Here is a 9,365-nt window from a genome sequence, read left to right as displayed (position 1 = left end):
CAACATAGGCCGCCTACATATCTCATTCTTGAATGTCAGGTCGAACGTAATTCAAATACAAAAGAAAATAAATTAAGAGGGTTAAAAAGGGGTGACCGAGGTCGACATAAGTCACATATATATCTCATTCTTGAGAATTCAGGTTAGACTTAGTTCATTACAATTAAAATTCTTAACAAAGACGATTACAAGCAAATAATAAAGTTACAAGAAAAACTAGAAATTGAGTCTTCAAACATTGTATCTTTAGACAACATTTAAGTAGATTTATAACTTATGAGATCCAATCTCCAAGCAAACTGATGAGTTCTCTTTCCTCCTTTTTGTCATATAGACAATAATTTTGATTTCTTTGATACATTCATCATTTTTCTTATTCACTATTCTAACTTTTTTTAATGCAACTTATTGTGACTTTCGAACTACCTGAACTCCTTAACTAGGTGTTTCGATACCATGATCTTCTCATTGTAGTCCTCAAGTTTGTCTGCATCTACCCCATTTTGTTCATTCAGCTTGTGACATGACATGACAATGAAAGTGTTGATAATTTTTTCACTGAAATAGTAGACAGATACTGTTAGATAGCAAATATAAAGAAAGTAAAACAAATTTTTGCAATAAAGGAGGTTTTCATTTGAAATAAGATAATAAGAACGTTGACCCTTTTTGCCTCTTTTTTTTTCTCAAATATTAGGAGGGAGATTAAAATATAGTGTGGTAATAAATAAAGAAAATGATGGGCCTTGAGCCTCATTCGGAACACTACCAATTTTAGAAATAATATAGAAAATTGTTTTTGTCTACCAAGACGAGCGAGAAACCAAGAGCGAAGTGGATGTCCAAGTTGGAATATGCTCTTTTGACTCGCTGCCTAGTATGCATGACTGCTGTCTCAATTGTCACTTCAAGCACAATTTCACCTTCTTTGGACCAATTTTGAATTCTTTCCCCTATACCATTTTGCATTATAAAAGACTGATCTAAGTGAAGCAATGATTTTGGAAAAACTTGATCGATCTTTTGCTTGTTCTGACCCTCTTTTAGCCTTAAAGTAAAAGCTTTTTGAGGTGCCATTATCACAAATTCAAATTTCTCTTTTGGTTGGCGAGACTACATCATTTTTAAACTTTTCAAGGTGGCTTAGGTTATAACTTTCTCCATATTCAAATCTTCTTTGACTTCAACCATATTAATAGTCACCCCTCCATGATTCGACATGTGGTTGCTATTGACAGTAGAGTGGCAGTCTGGAGAGTGACGACCTTTTGATCTATCAAGTCTTGAATTTTATGCTTCAAGTTGATACAATCCTTAGTAATATGCCCAGCACCTCCTTAATGGTAAGCAAAGTAAAGATTGAGTCTATAAAGCTTAGAGTTGACATTGATACTTTGGATCAATTGTCTATATCAGGCCAGTTGATGTCAATCTCTCAAAAAGTGTGTTCGGCTCTCAACCAAAGAAGTATACACTCTAGCAGGTTTCTTCTCAATATATAGGTGAGGAGGATTGTACTTATTTTCTGGATGTGAAGTTACTTGACAATAGTTTTAAGGATTTATTGAGTTTGTGCTTGCATTTGAAAATTTGCGTATTGTCGAGCTCGGTAGCTAGAAAGGGTACTTTGGTAGTATGGGGTTGGAGTTTGCTAACTTGATTGGATATTTGAACAGTTAACTGATGGGGTTTGGTAATATGGATGGGTATTTTGGTAATTAGAAGGTGGAGTTTGATAAACATTAGGTGGGATTTGGTAACTCGGTGGTGGAGTTCGGTAATTGGGAAGTGGAATTTGGTAACTTGGTTGATATAGCAAGCTGGATATGAATTTTTTGGGGCTCGAGGATAACCTTTGTAAGGTGAAGATTTTTTGAAGTGTCCTTGTCCATCATATGCGTAGGAAACAGAAGACACATCATTTCTCTTCTTTTTCAACAATCTCGAAGATTTGGTTTGAGCGGCAACGCGAGAAATCTTTTTGGTTTTAAGCCCATTTTTGTTAGCCTCACCTACCTCTACTATCTCTGCAAATTTTTCTCTAATGAGTAATATTATCCTATCATAATACTCAGGTTCTTGATTGCGTATGAAAACTTCAATGATCTCCTTCTCAGACATAGGAGGTCGAACTCGAGCGACCTCTTTTCTCCACCTATACACATGTCAGTGGATTTCTTCTTGATTCTCTCCAAAAAATAGCGACCAGGAACAATCTTCACATTGTAGGCTAACTGTTCAATAAAATCTTTAGCTAGTGCATTCTTGCTAGACTACTGCTTTATCTCCCCGGGAGGTAAACTATTCCAACGCTTCGGCATTCAAACTTTGGCTAAAAAGTCTCATTAATATAGCTTCATTCCTTCCAACACCTACAAGATGGTCACAGTAGGCCCTTAGCTGCGCCAATGGATTCCCTGTTTCTACGAAAGTGTCAAATTTTGTCACTTTAATGTCTTTTGGGAGGTTTAAATTCCAATATATTTGCAAATTCTCGTAACTCAACCCATCAACTTCAGGAACATTGTGCAAGTTCTTCATGGCTTTCCTGATCTCTTCTTTAATATTCAGCTTGGCTGTCTCTATTTTTGACCTCCACTCTCTTCCTTTATCCTTATAATGATCAAGCTCGGAACAGTTGGCATAAGGTTCATTTGGAATCAAAATTTGAAAAGTTGCATTTTGAGTCAATGGCGGAGCAATGGAGGGATTCTAGGCATTTTTAGTGGCTTGGTAATTCTGTGGGGAAGTCTGAAGGTTGGTATGCTGATTTTGGTGATAATAAAAGGTTTGCGGATTGTTAAAATTTTGATTTTGAGGGGAAGGGCAATCTTGCGGATTGGCAGTTTGATGAGGGGGGAAAGTTTGGGGATTGTTATCTTGAGTAGGTAGTGGCACTTGGTAAGAGACGGAGGTATGATGGAGATTTTGGGCGGTTAGGTCGATAATTGAAGAATTTTGAGCTAAATTAGAGGGTGGGTTTTGAACCACTTCCGCGCTTGAAGGAGGAAAGTGGAGTGGATGTCCTCCATCTCTTAAGGGTTAAAACTGAAAATTAGATTAGACAAATCTCACATTCTTCGCATTTGACCCTCATATCGACAAATTGTTTCATTAACTACATAACTAATTCATTTGATCAGTGGCGGCGAGCTGAGCCATGACAACTTCAGCCAGTCCAATCTCGTCATTGTTATCACCCATTACTGTCTTTTATTTTTGCAAACTTTGATTGGAGAAGGAATCTTTGGGGGCCTTAGTTCTCGTGAAATAAGGATGACTAGCTAGTCTCATCAACACAGATCAATTTTACGTATCTGACAAAGAAAAAATAACTCAAAGATAAACATGTTAGTATATGTAGATAATAAATAATATAAGATATCACACATATGACCACAAACATATAAAAGTTGCTTCACTCTAAGATAAACTAGCCCACGTGTTTAGAAAAATGACTAAACAGACAGGAATTTGTCTATTTGATTTTGATCTTAGTGAATCAAAACCATCACTTGAGTCGAGACAAGTCGATTGTATGTTTCATTGTCATATCTCCAATTTATATGAAACTCTATTCTTCTTGTAAGAGTTGGAAAAGATAAAATTTCTCAAAATGGGGACGGAGCCGTGAAAGGCTGTCTACGTATCTCACGAGGGCGAATTCAAGTCCTACATATTTCGACTCACTTGAATCTTGTTTGATGTGAGATGGTGAATATCTTTTGATATGAGAAAATAAGATTAAAAAATGAAGTTTGAATTTTGTTGAGAAACTAAAGACTCGAAGAGTATTTGGACGCACTTTTGATAGTGATTTGATATTTATACTTATGGGTTTTTAAACGATTTGAGGATACATAATAGGGGGAATGGGGTACAACATATTCAGTACTGCGCAGGGGTACAATTCTAAACTATGCTTCCACCTTTCCACGAAAGGTCCTTCTTGTTTTTTATTTTGTTGTCATCTCCGGGTGTCAACGTATTTGGATGGACTAGTAGCTTGTGAATCTCGTTCTTCAACTAGTATAAACTATAATCTAATCCTTACTCTATGGGATAATGATTTTTCAAATAACGTATACATCCTTCAAATTAAAACACATAAGTATAAACATCCGTTTAGCCGTGAGCCATTTTGGTCTCAAGATGATCTCTAATAGGACCAACACGCCTTGGATGTTGGATCAACTTAGTTCAAAATGCTCTAAATTCGGAATTTAGTTTAGCTCTACCCTAGTTGACTAAGAGTGACTTTTGAAAGACCGGAATCAAAGTGGACAACTTAGGCTGAAATTCACGACAACCATTGGACGCATGACGAACCAATAAAATATTAATCATTCCGGATAAAGGATTGAGTATAAAAAAGTCGGACTGCGATTTCACAAACCTTCCTTTAATGTACTATACATGCATATTGAAAGATGCTATGAAATGCGATGACAATTGTAAAATTTAAACACATCAATCACACATAAACAATTCAATAATAGTAATTAGTCAAATACTCAAATCTTTTGGTTAGAACTTAATTAAGTGACAAGCGGAGTCGCCATTTCTGTTATACTTCGAAAAAATAAATAAAAGAAAAATGACTAGTTTCTGAAAAATCGATTAAACCTTATCGATTAAACCTATTATTGAAGAGAAATCGAATTTCCAAAATAACAGAGTCGCCACTTAAATTTTTTTAATAAAAATCAAGAAAAAACTTAAGGTTTTCAAAATATTTAAACAAATATAAATCAATTCAAAAATATAAGGGTTCGAAGTTCAATGTACATTCCGAGAAGGTGTTAGACTCTCAGAATGCCCGCTAACCTACGGTTGACCGGCAATGTGACTAAAATGGCTTTTCAAATTTTAAACAAAGTAAAGAAAATTCATTTTTATTTATTTACTTATTTTATTATTACTTCATTTTGGGGAAAGGAATAGTTCAAGTGTCGATAAAAATAGGGCTAAGTATTAGATACATATGAAAATAAATATTTTAATTTTTTAATATAAAAAGAGAAGTGACTATCTATGTGAAATTACTTAAATCAATGAAATTACTAAACTACACAACTTTACTTTATCTATTCCCAATATTTCCCTACACTCTTATTAAAATTAAAAAATCCATTTTTACACACCCAATGATACTTAACTGAATTTTTGCGTTGGAACTCAAACTACACCTTTCCGATTCCCCAAACTTTCGCTCAAATTTTTTTCCAATAAAATTTTCGGTTAACAATTAAAAGTAAATTTGAATTTCAAAAGAACTTTATCCCTATTCATCCAGATTAGGTCCAAAATAGGCTTATCATCTTCTCATTATGATTTCTTCCCTTTTTTTCCTTTTTTGTGTATCTACTGTTTTTCCTTTCTAACAAATCTGTAAAAAAATTTCTAGAATCGAAATCTTCGAAGAATTGAGTTCTAAATCGTCGCATGACCCTATAGTCATGAAAAATTCAAGTTCTTTCAAGAGAACTTCTGCAAAGAACAAACATGCATCAACTTTGGAAAACCCGAAAACCCCAAAGAAAAGGGGTAGAAAGGCGGCACCTCTGATTAGTCGACCAACACTGTCAACGGTATGTACATTTGTATCCTATCCATCCGGATTGTCGTATCTTTTTATTTAGTTTGATGATTTCTTTTTTTCATTTATGTATCGTTTAACCAACACTGACAACAGTATGTACATTTGTATCCCTATCCATCATGATTTTCGTATCTTTTTTCTTTAGTTTGATGATTCATTTTTTTATTCAAGTATCGTTTATTTCAACTTTTAATTGCACTCATGGAACACTAATTTTGTGATACTTTTATGATTTTGCACATAAATATTAAGGTATTGTAGATATTTTTTTAAGTATTTAGTTTGTTGTTTTGTTGTTATTTAGTATAAAATTGCACGAACATTAATGTATCTAATATTATTGTTTAAGTATCATATTGGCATGCAGGTGTTATTTAATATCAATTTTCATGAACATTAATGTATTGATAAGTGAACAGAACTCAGAAAGTATTAACTATTTTGACTTCACACAAGGAACATTGATTTTTGTGATACGTTTAGGTGTTGCACATGAATTTTAATCTATCTTAGATACCTTTTTAAGTATCAGTTTGATCTGTTTATATAACGACTAATTAAATTTGTGTATTTCTGTACCTTTTATGTGTTGCACATGATAATTAATGTATCTAATATAGATGTTTAAGTTTATTTTTTGTTGTTATTTAGTATCAAATTGCATAAACATTAATGTATCTAATAGTATTGTTTAAGTATCATACTGGCATGTAGGTTTTATTTAGTATCACTATTCATGAAAATTAATGTATCTAAAAGTGAACAAAACTCATTAATGTGATGTTGTGTACCATTCTTCTTGTTATTTAGTATCAACTAAAGCAAAATATTATTATATGTCGGTAATAGTATATAAATTGTTTATATGTGTTAGAGATTGATAAAAATTATTTATTTAATTGCATAATATGATTTATGTAACTAAACAAATTCCAAAGAACGCTCTAAAGTTTGGTCCAACCTACAACACCAATTATACTAAACATTTAGTATCATCAATAAAGGATAAAGGTATGAAATTATTCAAAGAGACCATATTTGCCCCATACCTAAATATCTCCATAGCAACTACCAAGGTTAGATTACAAAATGTTTATATTTGTTAGAAATTGAGCAGAGAAATTTAGATAACGAAATTCACATTAGTCATGCCAAAGGAAATGTGTTGAAATGTAGTATCTGTGAGTTTGCTATTATTATTGGTTTGAAATGTAAACGTAATGTCAAGGATTTTACTTATCCAGTTTCAAAAATCAGTAGGTTAGTGCAAAGATATTTTCCTGATACCACCTATAGTAAATAAACAACGCCTCGTAGACCATTTTATGCTAGGTAGGCCTGTGCAAAAATTGGATCAAACCATTAACCCGAGCCGATTTTTGATTTATTGGGCTAACGGGTTGAGATATTGGGTAATTGGTTCGGGGCTCAGTTCAGTATTTTTTTTATTGGTTTAATTGTTCGAGGTTCGGGTTGGGAAGAAAAAATCTCGGGGTACCCGATAGCCCGATAAGACCCGCTACTTTTTTTCCCTAATTTCTAATTTCTCAATTAGGGATTTAGGTTTGAAAACTCTTCGTCGTCATCTAAACTTCTCGGCTCCTCTCCTTTCTCTAAATTCCAAACTCTAAAGTTTCTCCAACTTCAAAACTCAGGTGAGGTGACGACTAACCAACGAGTTACAATTTGAATCCAGACACTCAGGCATTCGGCAAGGCGACGATTTCTCTCCAGTCACTCAGGCGAGGACGAAACTCGCAAGGTAACGACTAACGATGACACCTCAGTCCTCAAGCTTGCAATATTTTTATTTATTCCATTTATCATCATGATTCATGTATGTCTATTTTCGTGATTCAAAGTTTCAAACGAAGGAACAAAATGTTGGTTTGTAAGTCGACTGTCAAACTTCAATTACTCTGAAAAATTGTTATGCACAATATCACCTTCAAGTTGGAAAGGGAAAATACCCAAAATTCGAGTACTAATAAAGTATATCTTGATGTTTTTCTCCGCAATTTTTTGCTCAAGCCCCTTGTGTAGTTTTAACGTGCTCAACGGAAGATGGGGATAAAGGTTACTGAAGAAGACTCATAGCCTCATGTACCATCTATTTCTCCCTTGATTATAGTAACAAATAGTATTATGTTTTGGGATGGATAATATAATGAGCATGTTCTGTTTGTTTCTTTGATGAAAATGGTATGGTAATGTACTTGTTAATTAATTAGTTGTGAATATTGTCTTTATTTTTGAGAAAATATCAAGTGTATGCAATGCCCTTAGAATTATATTATGCAAATGGAATTCAAGTATGTTTCCACCAATTTAATGCAAAGTAAAAATAGTTACTGTTTTTTGTAAGAGGAAAATTTGTGCCTGAGGCATCGTAGTTATGAGTCTTATTCTTCTCACGACTTCGGCACAGAACTACTCGACAGTTGACTCTCCAGTCTCAGGTTCTGAGTCTCTCACTGCTCAAGTTCTCACGCCTCATAAGTAAGTCTCCAGTCGCCAGGCCTTACGGGTGTTGTTGTTGTGTTGTGTCGAGTGTTTCCTAGTAGAAAGTTTGTGTTGTGTTGAGAGTTGGGTGCGCATAAATGCATATTGATAAGCCTTAGTGTGAACTCTAAGGAACTGTGAGTGTGAGAATTCATTCTGTGATCTTTTAGAGACTTGTCTCATGTAAAAAAAAAGTTGTGATGAATCATGTACTATCTGTTTGTATTTCAGTTGGTGGCTTTGTGATGAATCATATTCTTCCTTCATTTTCCCCATCATGTTCTGTTTGTGCCTTGTGGCTTTGTGCTATACAGTATACATGCTTTGCCCTTCAACATTGTTAGCAAGTAAAAGAAAAAAAATGGAAGGTAGGGATTGCAGGAATTTTTGACAGAAATAGATCGAGCACTATTTGCCTGTTTGGTAATGGCCTTGATCAGTTCTTCATGTGATATTTTATTTTTAAAAAATATCGTGATATGTTAATGGTTAACCTGATAACCGAATCGATAAGGGTTGATAACCGATTAACCGATAACCAATTAATCTATAACTTAATGGTTCTTTAATGGTTTAGCTAGTCTATAAATCGAAAACCGATAAGCAAAATCGATAATTTTCAAAATCGAACCAAACTGACCGATATGCAATCCTAATGCTAGGTGATTGGGACAACAACAAGGATGCCCTTCAGACGGCTATCTTGTTTTTTATTCATACATTTGTGTATTCCCAACTTGGTGAAGCACCAATTCCTGTTGAAGACTTCTTCATGGTGGAAGATGGTAATTATGAATAGCACCCTTGGGGACAAGTTGCTTTTGAAAAGTTAATGAAATCTTATAGAAAAAAGTACAAACCACCAAAAAAAATGTATCGTTTGAATAGATTCCCATACGCACTTAATGTCTAGAATTATGAATATGCATCTATGATTGTAACGACCTGTTTAGTCGTTTTGAGCAGCAGATTTATTTCTGGAAAAACTGGCTAAGATTACGGACATCACGACGGACCGTCATAGGCACGACGGCCCGTCACAGATGTCTCGTTTCAGCATACTTAGAAATTCTGAAATTTGGGTACTGAAATAGACTCTCTGAACTTGGCGACGGACCTGCAGGACGGACCGTCGTGGGCACGACGGACCGTCGCAGGTGTCTCGTTCCAGAACACTTAGACTTCTGAAATTGGGTACTGAAAATCGACTCTCTGTAATCGGTGACGGACCTGCAGGACGTGCCGTCACATCCACGACGAG

This window comes from Solanum pennellii, chromosome 2 (assembly GCF_001406875.1).
Source record: "Solanum pennellii chromosome 2, SPENNV200".
Taxonomy (NCBI): Eukaryota; Viridiplantae; Streptophyta; class Magnoliopsida; order Solanales; family Solanaceae; genus Solanum; species Solanum pennellii.
This window is presented reverse-complemented; position numbering follows the sequence as displayed.